Source organism: Stylophora pistillata, chromosome 13, assembly GCF_964205215.1.
Source record: "Stylophora pistillata chromosome 13, jaStyPist1.2, whole genome shotgun sequence".
Lineage (NCBI taxonomy): Eukaryota > Metazoa > Cnidaria > Anthozoa > Scleractinia > Pocilloporidae > Stylophora > Stylophora pistillata.
The window spans coordinates 8,290,368-8,305,340 of record NC_142531.1 but is presented as its reverse complement, the minus strand read 5'-3'; the positions used below and the strand labels follow the sequence as shown (position 1 = coordinate 8,305,340).

At 38.0% G+C, this 14,973-nt stretch overlaps 2 long non-coding RNA genes across 4 annotated transcripts; one reads left to right on the top strand and one right to left on the bottom strand.

The window, feature by feature from the left end:
* On the bottom strand, nt 1–14,599 carry LOC148717472 (uncharacterized). 3 transcript variants are annotated; one of them, XR_015994750.1, is made up of 5 exons: nt 4,096–5,751; nt 3,729–3,848; nt 3,435–3,513; nt 2,566–2,704; nt 1–1,599 (listed from the first exon to the last, which is right to left on the bottom strand). It is a non-coding gene; the product is annotated as an uncharacterized LOC148717472 (long non-coding RNA). The 3 variants fall into 3 exon arrangements; XR_015994751.1 differs by lacking the exon at nt 1–1,599 and adding an exon at nt 14,490–14,599 and having other exon boundaries at nt 2,495–3,513; nt 4,096–4,231; XR_015994749.1 differs by lacking the exon at nt 1–1,599 and having other exon boundaries at nt 2,495–2,704; nt 4,096–5,205.
* Nucleotides 6,044–6,868, top strand: LOC148717473 (uncharacterized). The gene is made up of 2 exons (XR_015994752.1): nt 6,044–6,560; nt 6,696–6,868. It is a non-coding gene; the product is annotated as an uncharacterized LOC148717473 (long non-coding RNA).
* Nucleotides 14,600–14,973: the final 374 nt, after the last annotated feature.

Here is a 14,973-nt window from a genome sequence, read left to right as displayed (position 1 = left end):
GGTAGTTAAACATTGTCTTTATCAGTACAATATTAACAATACACTACAAATGTGTTTACTTAGGTCAAACTACTGAAGGAAAACTCAAAGAGATTTAGTCTCGAAAGTATTAGGTCGTTTAGCAGAGGAGCTGCATATGAATGTTGGCTTCCTGCAACAAGGAGTGTGGCAAGAACCCGCCTAACCGAGAACACCGTACCATTACAAGTGACAGACCCCTTCACCCTGAAGTTTCTCCCTCCAGAAAACCACCTTCTGAAGTGGAAAGAGGGCATCGCCCGCAAGAATCAGTTTATGAATGGAAGATTTGTATATGCTGAAAATGTGCAAGGCTGCTTTGATATCCCCTCATTGCAAACCATACTCAAGCTTAACAGTGTCAAATCAATTAAGAATGCAGTTCAGAAAGAGATTAAATGGTTTGCAGCTCCGTATGACATTCCAGGAACAGTACACCAGCCTCCTGCATCATCCATTGAGAAATTTAAAGATTTGTTCTACTCAGTAAGGTATGACAAATTAATTTCACCCTATGATATGTCCCCCAATGAGCTGTCTACAATTTGCCTAAACCGGTGGCTTTCCTGTGACCCCATTAGATGGCTAATGAAATCCCTAAATGGATCACAGTCCCACACATATTGTGTCTATCTTAATGAATTCAGGGGAGATCCATCATCACTCAACTGCTCTGTAAACGGTTCAACAAAGCCTGACAAGTTCCTGTTTGCAGTCAATGTTGGTCGTTCCTCTGAGGGTGACACTTTTATTGGCAGTAATCTTCAAAGGGGTTGCCATTGGACAATGTGCCTTGTGGACATCAACAGTAGAGAAATAATTTATGGTGACTCATTGGGATGGCCTATTCCTCATGGGCTCATTGACAAGGTTTACTTGTTCATCAGGTTTGCTTGCAGTGCTGAAAAGGATGAATTTTCAGTGGTTCTTTGTCATGCTCCCCACAGTATGAATTCAAGAACTGGAGCCCATGAATGTAATTCTGCATGTGCACAGCTCTATCCTTTTCAAACATGCAGCAGTATTTGTGGTATTGTTGTGATGGTAATGGGAGCAATTGCTTGCCATAACCTGCCACTATTTAAACTGATGGCCACTACATGTAGCAGCCAAGGGAATACCAATCAATCACCACATATTTATCTCCAGAAGCCTTCACAATTTAATGGCTATTTACGTAGAGTCATTGCATCTTGGGTAGCTGAAAATGCTGTTAGCATTGATTATGTTGTACCTCAGTCTGTTCATTACTGCCTCTGCAATCCTTAAAAACCCCTAATTTTGTCAATGACCAAGAAAAGCCTGATGATGAAGTCAGTGATGAATCAAATGAAGAAGCTCATGTCAAGGTTTCTGGAATTGAAGACAACACTATTACTTTTGTGAACAATGACCATTGTCAGCTAAATCTGGCCAAGGGCATCCAGTCCAGTGGTCTAGCTGATAAAGACAGGGGCCACCAGATACCAGCCAACCAGGACTCTGATAGTAACAAGCAAGACAGTGATGTTCCACTTCATGAAAAGAAGTCAGATGATTCCATTAATTCCAGTGAACCTAGGGAAGAAAATTGCAGTGTACCTGGTGAGAACAAAAACCACCAGTGTAAGTTATGCTTGTTGGTCTTCTCTCGCAATGCAAGCTTAAAGCGGCACATGAAAAGGCAACATCCAGATGAAAAACTGGAGTATACAGGGACATGCCATTGTCACCACTGTGACTTTAAAAGTCACAAAATATCAGACCTGAGGCAACATCTCAGTGACAAGCATGGGGTTGCATTTACAACAACAACAGTTCACCTCGACAACATTGCAGGTGAGATAGAAACACTTTAATAATTACAAGTATAGGTCTAAACCAACAACCAATTGTTCGTAGTCATGAGCTAGAGTGGTTAAGAGAGAGCTGGGGATGAGTGCGGTTTTTTATTAGGTAATGTGTTCTATGTGTAACGTATTTGATGGCAGATAATGTCAACTACCAGTTCTTGATGTTTATTATTCATGCAAATTGCAATTATTTACATTTCTATTTCCATTTCTAGCATTTGAGCAATGGAAAGCAAAGGTAGAGGAAGAAGAAAGGTGCACTTTTATAAAAACAACTGGGATGAAGGGCTCTGTGCGTTATTGCCAATGTAACAGAGGGGGAGTTTACAAACCGAAAGGAACTGGACAAAGGCAGCTAAAATCACATGGTACAATAAATGCTATCATCAAGTATGAAAAGTTATTACTGCCCCTTGTGCCACATTCCAGTATTTGCATTAAGCAGGGGTGTAGGGAAGGGGAGGAACAACAGGTGTGTCTGCACCCCCAGGAGTGGTGGAAGTCTGCCCGTTTGGAAACAAAAAAGAAATAGTATTGCCTGTACCCCAATAATTTGCATACAGTATAGTATAGTTGTTTAGGTTGAAGGTCTGTCTTTGTAGATGACCAGATTGTGAGATTCTAGGTTGAATTCAACAATAAAGTCTACCTTAGAAAAATTTATTGTAGGTGAAAATATATTCCTGTAATCATTATTTTCTAAATTGTCAATTACCAGCAGGATAAAGTTTCTGTTTTGTTGCTCAGGGCTCCTATTGATAACAGACAGCTTTTTGCGTCTGAAGGGGCTACCCTGAGCGGTAAGAATTAATAAAGGTTCTTCTTCTTCTTCTTCTTCTTCTTTCTTCTTGGCCCTGTTAGTATAGGTAAATTACTCTAAGAATTATCCTTGCTGTAACATTACCTATAGCTTGTTTGTTTGCACTGCTAGATGAATACATTTACTTTTAATTGATGATACTGCAGGCACATGCAAGATACAGCGCAACTGTACAGCAACCCTCAAAGCAACAACTACTGAAGATGGCAAAATAAATGTTAGATAGATAGATAGATAGATAGATAATAATCTTTAGACAGGGTGCGTTCTCACAGAAGTGGTTTTCAGAACGGCCCTGTAACTACCCACCTAACCCATCCCAGGGAGGACATCCATCACACAGTAATCTCGTGCGTGGGAAATTAACGTCTCCTACCCCAACCCAGTAGGAGACGGGACCTTCATTTCTCCCTATCCGAGAAGACAAGAATATCTAACCATTTCTTGATGTTAAAGAAAGGAAGCATATTCTTCTCAGTTAATTTTAAGACCCTGAGTGTTGGTCCGGCCGGTATTGAACTCTCGACCTCCCGCACAGCAGTCCGGCGCTCTCCCAATTGAGCTAACCAGGTGGCGGTTAAATGGATAAAGTGGACCCAAATATTCTGAGAATGGTAATTACAGACCCAACGCAAGTTTGTATAAACATGAGATATACTTTTAACTTTTAACTTATGTTGTTGTTGCAAATCAAATGAAGATCACAACCACAATGAAATGCTTCACTGGTTTGGTATTGAGGAAGCTAAAATAAAGCAATATACCACCACTCGTAAAAAGTTCTCTAAGGGAGACATGGTGCTTGATGAGGACCATCCACCAGGAGAGGCATTAGCTTCTGACCTGAATGAAATCAAACAATTCTTCACTCCTGATGCATGGAACATGATCAATAAGTCAAGTAAGTGTTCCTAAAGTGTTCCTAAAGTGTTGGGCCATTCTTTTTGCTTTGACCTATCAACCATCTGTGATCTGCAGTCCCATGATATAATTGAGGAATCAACTATTTAAAATAACATTATTTTGTAACTTATTTTCATTGCACTTTCTAAACCTACAGTGGAAATTCTGCACAGTGCCTGGAGATGTGAGACCTGTAAAGTTTCCTCATACGCCAATCTGATAATGTGCGATGGCTGCTGTGGCTGGCATCACTGGTGAGACGAGATTCCAATCCTCTGTAGGAAAAAAGATGGTGACTGTTACATTTACCCAAAACTCTTAGTGTGCAAAAACCGTAACAACATTCATAAAAATGTAAAGAAAAGTTGGCTTTCTCTGTGCCTTATGTGCTGTGTTAGGTCCGCAAGGTATTGTGGTAAAGTGAACAGCCACCATCTCTTTTCCTATGGTGGATTGAGATTAGTAATTAGTGACATTATACAAATACGTATTTTCCACATCACATGCAGATTTTTTTGTTACCTTCACAGGACTTGTGCTGAGATAGCTACCACTCCTGAAGAATGGTACTGTGCAGTTTGCTCCAGGAAAGGAAATGGAAGCGTATAAGAAAACTGCCATTTTTGTCATCCACATTCGAATACCCTCTATCTAGAACCTTCAATCAAACAAATTATCAGTATTCATACAACATAAGAAGATGTTTGCAACAAGTATAAGCCGATAGGATGAATTTAATGACCCTCATGATGTGTTTCACTGGAAATAACATTAATGTGACATGTAATTTAGTCAACAAGATCCCCAATCACTACCTATTATATACATGTAAGAGAACTGCCAATCCAGTGTTACATGTATAAATTTTGTCCTTCCCATCAGAGATAATACACATGGTGCCATAATATATGCATACGTTAGGTTAATGTTGTGTGGAGGTCAAAACTTAAATGTATTCTTTAAACCCACAAGAATTCATTTGAATTTAATAGTCACCTCAAATCAAAAACATTTTCTGTGAGGCAATTTAATATAACAGGTTATTAATAGGCAGGTTTTAATGTACTGAAATTACAAAGTAATTAACAAATTATCATAGTTCACAATAAACGTTTTCTGTTCATCTATTCCTCTAAATTTTGAAGGGGCTTATAGTTATTGATAAAGTCATCTTTGGTATTTTCTAGTGAACTTTGAACTATGGGTTTCAATGAGGCAGATTGAGAAGGCTTCGAATTGACAAACTTGAAAATCTTAGACTCGACATTTCAAGATGTGCCATCTGTGAAAGAACTCCTTAAAAGTTTGAAACTTAATTATATATTGATATTTTCATATCATTACAAGCGATTAATTTCAATTTACTCTAAGGCTAGATCCTACAATATCACATGCACAGCTGCATTAATACAGTGTCCCTGAAAAAACTACTAGTTCCAGATAATCATACACTCACGGTGAAATATTTTTAATGCTGGCATGTTATTGAGTTATTTAAGTTCTACTTTGGAGCCTGCATGGCATGACAATGTTACAGGTAATAAATCAGTGTAGCATTTGCATTGTGCCAATACCCTTTCTTCTGTGTGTACCTTTTGCCCACCACTACCCTCCAGAATCCAGTTTATAGGTTCAAACTTTCCTTAGAGAACAATTTTGATGAAATCTAAAACCCACAACACCTATAATCTCCACTAACCCTGTAAGATGGTATAACATGAAGCATTTAGGAAATTAAATTAAACATTTTCATCCTGATACCACAATTTCGATAACCTTGAAGTCTTGTAATAAATTACAATGAGAGAATATCATCCACATGTTAAACTAATAACACAATTAAATTAAAGACATTCCAGTCTTATACCCCATTCACACCAAAGCCTAAACATGCTTTAAAGCTGTTTTGTCAAACATGGTTTAACAAAACAGCTCCATAGAAGCTGCTCAAATCAATATTTGGTTGACTTGAAATGTGGTACATTGAAAATACAATTTAGTAATTGCTTAAATCTTGTGGAAAATTTAGTTTTTCAGTTCTCTGCTTCTGATTTTTATTCAGTTAAACCTGGTTTAACTAAACAAGTTTTCTGGTGTGAATGGGGTATTAGTCTTACCTGCTTTTGATATTTAGAGTGAATGTACAAGGTTTCTAAACAGCGGTATCTCATTAATTAAATCATTTAATCGACACCGAAGTTAAGTATTCTTTCCGGTGCAATTCCTGAATTTAATAGTTGAAAGCGTTAAAGGCAGGAAAAGCACCGGGTCCAAAGCGCGTTCAGAACGGGAGCTGTGGGCAAAAGAACTTCATTAGTGAAGAGCAAAGGCTTTGGACTGAAGGAAGAAAGATTATCGCGTTCGGCGTTTCCATTTTTCACCGCTGGAAGTCGACCAATCGGCCCGGTGCAATTCCTGTATTTAAGACTTGCGTTACAGAAAGGAATTGCACCAAGAGCGAAACGTTTGCAAATAGAACATATTACACAGCCAGTCAATTAAGGAACGAAAACTGCTCGATACTGAAGCGAAACAAATATTATTGCTGTTTCAGTGGTGAATTTTCGACCATGAATAAGGAACGGTAGGCAGCAAATCCACGCCATAAATTTACCCCTTTACCGAAGTAGATTTGACCCGAAAATTTTTCTTCCAGCGATAATATAAAATTCTGTGTTTATTTGATTTGAAAAAAGGAAAGATTTTTAATGCTAACATAACTTTCGACCACAAATGCTTACGTGATCTACAAGTCTCTTGAGCTCAACAGCGTGACTAATGCTATTTTTAACTTCCAATCACAGGTCGGTGCAATTCCTGTATTTAGCTGCAAGAGTAGGAAAAGGCCCGTAAGTGGTTACTTTAAGCAGTTGTCAGAGGTCACAAGTGATTTTTTAGAGCCAACATGAAGGAGAAGAAAACACAACAGTCGGAGAGCATATTTTAAAGTCCAACGAGTTATTTCGAGGCGGTCACTGGATCACGAAGTATGAAAAACTCCTCTTATATGTCCAGAGTTCGAGAAACTTTTATTATAAGCTTACTTCAGAAGAGAAATTGTGATCTGATATTCAAAGAACATTTTAGTTTTGTAGTGTATGGAATCATTTTTTTTTTCGCAGATCGAGTATCTTATAAAGTGGGATGGGTACAGCTATTACAGCTGCAGCTGGGAAAACGAAGATAACCTTACGATCGATCTTGTGCGGTAAATTCAGTTCGAATGATCAGACAGCATTGCGATTATTTACTAATATGATTTTTTTTCATAAAATAAAATCCAGGAGATTTTCTATTTCTACATCTGTTCATTAAATTCCTTCGGGTTTTTATTTTTTTTACAAAGAAGTTTGTACATCTGAGGGTATAATGCACTATATCGATAGAAGGACAATGGTTATGAAATTAATTTATGTTCGTGAACTGTAGGGGGGTTCAATGTACGTCCACCTTTTGTGGTATTTTTGATGAGATACTAAATAATTTGTATCAAGCCAAAACAAAAAAGCATACACTGCCATGTTTTTATTCAGGACATTTGAAAGACCAGTGATACCACAAGCTCGCCTGCAGGAAAATATAGATTTCCTACTCCTGGCAATTACATCTAAATTAAAAAGTAAATCGAGAGGACCATCAACCCTGTTTTTTCACCATGACTGTTACCGGTTCCTATTTCAGGGGAAAGGTCGAGCTAATAAAGATGGCAAATCTACTATGCTAGAGAAGCAGGACTTTGACCAATGCAATTTTGACAATTTATGGGATCAGTGCTTAGACAAAAATGGAGATGGTGTTAGGATTAAATTTCCTATAAAACTGCAACTGAATTTGTCATGGTCACCAAAAATTACTGCTGTTAAGAATGGTACTCTTGTAAACCCTCCAAGGATGCCCCTTGAGAAACTCACCATTGAATTTATACGCCAGCCATTTTCTATACTTATTGCTTGAGAGTATTTTTGACAGGCAGCGGTTTCACACAAGATTTTTGCCTATTGAGTACATAGTAATATTGTAAATGATAACTAGGTCATTTCAGCTTGAAATATAGTTGCCCCTCTTATCTTGTCACTATAGACTTTTCTAAAATATTCAAAATGCTGGTTTGAAATTTAGAAACAGAATGGGACTTAAACAATATCTTCATATCCAGGTCAAATGCTATATGCTATGCAACTTTTATAATCTGCATATAATGGCAATGTCATTTCTTATTAAATAGAGGCTGACTGGTTTTCTTTGTCAGTAATGCCCTTCAATAATTGTACAAGCTGGTGTTTTGTTTTCTTAGAAATGTTTTTGATTCCTCGTTTCTTTAGTTCTTCCTTAAGCTGAGGCACTCTCATTTTTGTAAAGTCAACTGGGCTCAAATGCCCAGTAGATTGAGTTTGAGATGCAAGAGCACTTTGGCCAACATGCAGATCAGATTGAGATGGAGTAGTAACTTCTGGGGGTGAATTTTTTTTTCTTTTTTGGAATATGTCCTCCTCCCAGTACTCTGTCTTGTGTTTCTGATAGCATCTGGGCTCCCGTTCCCTTTTTCGTAGATGCCATTGACGTGACTCTTGACGGAGAACATCACCAACCGAGTCCCACTTGTTAGATTTCCTCAAAACAATGGACCTTGCAACATCATTGTTTTTTTCTACTCCTTGCCCTGTGAATAGTTTGACTGCTTTGTACATTTGAAAAAACCATGGGATGTGGGAAACCATTATATGCATGTATGGGGTAACTCTTTTTCGTTCATAACCTTCCCTCAATCCTGCAAGAGAGATAAAATCATTCACCCATTGTTTTGCTTTCAACCAAAACTCTGTGGGGCTGGTATTTGGTTGCCAGTTACTGAGACTTTTGTACAGGGCTGCGAAGGTCATCCATATTTTTATGATCTTTTCAGCGGTTTCAGGCCTCAAGAAATCAGTCATTTTCTCTGGAAGGTGATACAGCAGTGCTTTCTTATCGTTTCCCATGAGACTTGTCCAGTCGTGAACAGAACTTTCTTTGCCATCTGCATTCTTTTTTTTCCAAACATTGAAAGATACTCCACAAGACCTTATGCTGTTAATCAACTTATCTAGGTGTGCCTGTTTGTTGCTGGTGTTTAGAATACTCTCCTCGATATCCCAATCAATAACTTCTGTTATTAAATTGGAAGTTAAAACATCAGTTATTCTTAAAAGGAGGTGAAGTTCATCAACAATAATATGGTCCAACTCAATGTGCAGAAAGGGTTCCTTACAGCAGCCATAATTATCCTTTGATTTTTTTGACATTTCTCTCATTTCCTGTAAAGACCTTGACAGTGGCTTTGAATTGAAATAAGTGAAATGTTCATCTGTTTTCCATCTGTCATCTTTGTGGATCTTACACCATGCACATGCGTAGTTAGCTGTTGCTCCATTTAAACCTAACATGATAAGAATGAATTTGTAGTCACCACCAAGGAAAAATTCTGTTTTGATTTCAGTATGACCAATAGTAACTTTAGCTTCTGTAATCATACTGTTAATTTCACTAAAAATGCTTCCAAAGGACTCTTTGAGAGAGGTATAGTCTTCTTTCCCATTAAGGATAGCAAGAGTTCTGTTTCCTTTAGCTGTCATAACTTGATCACCTGTCTGTAAAATTGAAAAGGACAACAATACAAAGCTGGAATTCCGGGTCATACGAGCCCCATCACCATTTATTTTGATTTGGATTTTTTCAGTCGCTGGGTTTTCTCTCAGGTACTCTTCTAGATGCTCCTTGATAAGCTCCTTAACAGCACTAACTTTTGCCCCAGGTGCTTTTCCTGGTAGGCTGTCTATGTGGCATAGCTTATTTAAATTAGCTCTGCATTGCTGAATCAGATATGACTTTGGAAGCCCATCTGTGACCATAGTAAGTTCATGGAAAAAAGAATCACCCACACAAAACTTGTCCAAGAGGAAGAGTATTTCTTCTACTTGCTTTTTTTCTTCCTCAGAGAGGGAATTGTACTTCAGGGTGGTTTCTTGCTCATTTGGTCCTGCCAAATCACAAGGCAAAATTTTCTTAATGGATAAGGTGTGTTTTACACCTGAGTTACTCTCCTTTACCAAAATGCTTTCAATGTCTAATTCAAAATATTTGCTGAACCAAAGAGCAGTTTCAGCCCTAGTGAGAAAGTTTTTTAATGTTCTTGCTTTGTTTTGACTGGAAGAAACTGGCTTCCCTTTGTATTCAGCGTTAACAGATAATTTTTCCAGATAAACCAAATAGTCTTCCAATTGCTTATTTGTGCTTTGTAGGTGACTAATAACTCTATCCTTCTCCTCGATAGTCTGAGTCATTTCTTTGAATAACTCCTCTTTTTCCTGCTCAATGTTCTTGTGTTTAGTTCTCCATCCATTGATTTCGCTCTCCAATGTAATTATTTTCCTGTGGAGATCCTGAGAGGATTTTACCTGGCCCTCAAAAATGTGGAGCTTCTTGACCCTGTCATTTAAGGCCTCTCTTGCTCTACCTTTTGCCGTCCTGTAGAGATTTGCCACTGAACCAGCTCTTTTGGCCAATGATTGGTTCATCTCATGTCTCTTGGTGGTGTCCTCAGTGAAGAACAATGCATGGTCCCTAACTGCCCCTTCTAACAGAGCAACATAATCTGACACAAGCTGTAGGCCGGGCGAACCTTGTGAGGTTTTCTCAGAGGTGTCCTCGGTGATTATTTTGTGCCATTCCCTTAGCAATGGATAGGGTATTTCCAGGGCGAATATTGGTTTCGTCTCCAACGCTTTAGCCGCATATCTAAGTTCCGGTTCAATGAACTTAACTTCTCTTGCATATTCATGATCACAACCTTTTGTTTCGTCCGACATTTTAAAGAAACCCGCAAAAATCTATTGTTTTGCAACTCAGAAAACAGGAGGAGAGGCTACTAGCTAGAAGAGACTTTTCAAAATGGTGGACGAAATGAGGCTGAATTCAGCATGGTTGCACGAAGGGTGTCTGAGCGAGCGCGTGAAAGTGACAGCTGTGGAGGAACTCACCTAGTATGAGACTAGGTTTACAGTAGAGGAGAGTTTTCCGGATCCGTAAATGTTTCCGGATTCATCAATTTGGAGTATTCGGATTCGTCGGCGTTTACACTGAAAGGATATTCGGATTCCTGACCGTTTACACACAACGACAACTCCGGGAACGTTCGAAATGGAATGGTTACCAAGCCCAATGTTGTTTCGTCGTTCGATCGACAAAGTGAAAATGCCTCCCCCAAAAAAGGCAGTGTGGTAGATCCAGATGCCACTGAGGCAAATTTGAGTTGGACAGATGCCAAGCAGTCTACGTCGTCGGCGATTACTGAGTGTGGCTGACGTTAAACTTCCTTGCAATAATAATTTGCGTTTCTTCAGAAATACTGCGGTACACATGATAAAATTTATCGCCTGAACCTGCAACAAGATTAGGCAACCGGAGACCGCCAGCAATGTTAGCGCCAGATCCATTTTGGTTTCACCGCAAACTCAAATGATTGCAGGTAGAAATAATATCCGGATTCGAGAAAAAAAGCGGTTACACGACAAAACTTTCCGGATTCAAAAGTTATCGGATTCAAAGTTCCCACTTTAAATTCCGGATTCAAAATCTCCGGAGACACGACCAAACCGGGAAGTTTTTATTTCGGATTCGTCCACTTTCGTGTAAACGGCAGAATGAATCCGGTACTAAAACGTTTCGGATTCATCACGAATCCGGAACAATTTCCTCTAGTGTAAACCTAGTCTGAGAGGAAGATTTTAACCCTTTTTTAGGGGCGTTAGGAACCGTCAATTCCAGTTTTTACGAGACGTTTTCAGCATAGAACTCGACTTTTACCTTCGAACAAGACATTCCGATCTGGGGACATCTTACATGAGCAACAGAGAACTTATCTCAAACGTTTTACGGTGCCACGTTCGGACAAATTTAACGGAAATTAGAGGAGAAGTATGGCAGATTTTCTCAGGAACAGTAGAAAATCTCAAAAGCGTTGGGAACCGTCCATTCATCAACTCTTTGCGAACAATATTGCTCAAAGGCAAGGGGACATGTTCTTCTTTTAAACTAGATTTGGGGACCTGAAAAAAGTTTTAGTTATAAATTATGAAAGCAAGGGTTTGACTACGGTAAGTCCAGTTTTCACTGTTTCCTTTGTAATTTCATACGCGCTGAAACATAGTGCAAGTCCACAGAGTAACACGATTCGCATGCGCGACGGCCATGATGTATCAAATTGTTCGCCATGTGTGCGAGTATGTAGTTGCACCAGGTGTACCTTTTTAAAAACTTAAAAGCTGTCAAAGAGCCCGTTTTAAAAGCATATGCACTAAAGCGGAGGAGCACTGCATTGTTGGAGGGATCTTTTCACTTCTATTCTGCCATGACAGAGTCAATTAGCACGCATTAGTTATACCAGCTGACTAAAATAGACAGACTGGCCACTATAAACCAATCATCATTTTGACGGAGTTAAGAGTCATCGGTGTTTGATTAGGACCTGAAGTTCTAAAACATACGATTTTCCGTAAGATTTTCTACAAGTCCTGATTAGTCAACTCCATTTTCTCTTGACTTTAATTAACGTTTATGTCGTCAATTGAGATCGAGGGAAGTTGAGAATTCGCGTTTTGTTTTGAAGTCTCTTTCAGAAAACTACACTCCTAACCCTTGGGTTAGGGTGTTTCAATGGTAATAATCTTTTCCTAAAAGTGGAACAGACTACAAAATCGAAAATAACAAATATTTAGTAACCATTGAAATTAAATGACATCAAATAAGTTAACGTTTTCTGGCTCACGAATGTTTTTTTTCGGCACCGTCCAGTCTTAACTGAGTGTACTTGGCGAATAATCTTGGCAACAGTACTCAGTATTGAGTACATGTAATGAGGTTTTAGTGGAAAACTGAAAGAATTGTTAGTTTATCACATTTCATCAGGTTTCATTCAGGTAATTCACAACAGAACCGTTTCTAAAAGTAGCTAATTTGCTCAAGATCACCATGCTTGTGTTTCATAAACGATACTTGGAAAGTAAGAAACATTCTCTGACAAATATACATCCCCTTACCCACGATTTAATTTTTTACCTCTTCTTGACTTTTCAGAAAAGTCTCCTTTTAAAAACTATCCGTTTCAATCAAAGAAATAAACTCTTTTTGTTAAAAACCTTTTAACTCACCCTTGATTTGATTTACTTCTTGAAGGACAGAGACTCAAAGGAAGACAAAGCCCCAATATTCAGTCCGTCTACGCTCTTTTCGAAAGTTGAATGAAATCTCAAAGCACAAAGGACTACTGAGATTTACAGCTAAAAGTGGTCTTGCCACACGCGTTGGGACGGTTAATTACTAAGGATTTCAAAACATGTCATTGTTAACTTTATTTCAGTCGCTACCAGACATTGCAGGTTGGTAAGATGCTTTTTCCGGTAACATGGTGATGTGGACTTTTTTTTCCATTTTTTTAACTTTTGTTCTGAGGTGCAATTCACCTTAGAAATAGAAATTATATATTTTATCAACGGTCTAAGCAGACTGCAAAATCTAAAAGATCGAATGTTAACCATTCAATTTTAATGACATCCAAAAAGTCATTATTTTCTGCCTCACGTTTTGTTTTCGACACCTATTGTGTTCAGTTTACTTGGCTGACAAATAAGTTTTCATTGCATTAGATGACTTTTTTTATGGAAAACTGAATGAGTTGTTTCGTACGGTCAGGAAAATCTTCATTCTAGTAATTCACATTTAGAAACCAAAAGGGACATTGTAAACTTTAATGTACCTAAGAAATAGGTCGAGTTCACAACATTTAAGTTAATTTAACGATTCCTAAAACGTAAGAAACATTCTGTTACATATATACCTTCTCTAACTCACAATTTTACATTTTACCTCTTCTCAATTCTTGAGTTAAGTCTACTTTCTAAAATTATCAGTGTCCCTCAAAGAATTATATTCTTTGGTTAAAAGTCTTATAGTCACCTTTCGACTTGATGTATTCCCCAAAGGCCACTGACTCAAGTGGCCCGACACTGGCACCAATGTCTAGTGTGAACTCTTTTCGAACGTTGAATGAAACTTCAAAGCACAAAGGACTACTGAGATTTACAGCTAATCATGGTCTTGTCACAAGTGAAGGGACGTTTAATTTTTAATGAATTCTAAATATATCGCTAGTAACTAAACTAGAAACAATATCCAACAAACTTTCCTTTCACCTATCCACAAAATGTTGATAAATGCATAGCAAGAAATACTGGTTCCAACTCTTAAGCCGAAGAAGTAAATAAAATTACCTTAAAAACATCCGGATATCATTAAATTCAATAAACAGTCTATTTTTAGAACTGACTTTCAAAACAAATCAAAACAAACGCTTTGAAACTTCCCCGTGGACTTTCGACTGTTTTTCACCGGCACGAAGATTACCCTTTAGACCATAAAACCGTCAAAAGGTGTTGGAAAAGACAACTTTTAATATTTGAATTACTTCTAGCCGTCATACCTAAACTATTTAACTGTCATAACTGCTAGTCCAGATAACAGCTTTGGCCAGTAGAAAGTTTAGAGCTGCCCTATTTTTTTCACCTAAAGATGCAATTTAGCCTAATAAGTTTTGTCACGTTTTCGGACTTTCTTATTAAATGCTGGTATTTTTCCGTCTTTGGGTAACCTCTATATCAGATAACTACATTCACAATCAGCGAGAAATTGTTGAAAATAACACCTATTGATTCAACGTAATCCTAGTAAATTTATGCTCGCCGTTTAGTTAACTTGAAAACAAATTATGACTCTCCAACCAATCTCTCTCTCCTCAGCTCTAAATTATAGCACCTGGTAAGAAGAGTTAGTTAAAAAGAAAGTGCTTTTAGCTGAAATGCAATATTCTTTAAAAATTCCTATCTTACCTTTGTATTTGATGCAGCTGCTTAAGGGACCAAGGCTCAAAGCTGTAACTTTACATATAAAGTATCTGCTCTAGATCTAAGACCAATGTTTTGTAGTGTCTGAGATTGAGCGCTGATGAATTATATTCATGGCCTAACGGCTGGACTCGCCACCAGCTGATGTTTAATTACTAATGATTTCAAATTATGTCATTGGGATGGCTGATACAGGTATTGCTATGGATAATTAGCTGTTTAAGTGCTCTTCTTTTTAGTGTACTTAATGGATTTTTTATGCTTCATCCTACTTGTATCGATTTAGTTGTTCTACGTTTCATTGATTGAAGTTCTTTCATAATCTGATGGCTGGCATGCGATAAAATTTACTCTACGAAGCCGACAATCCACCGCTTCGATCTTGAAAATTAAACGAACCCATCAACACGATAAGCCACGATGACACTCAAGGGTGACTTCATAATTATTACGGTCATTGTCATTAATT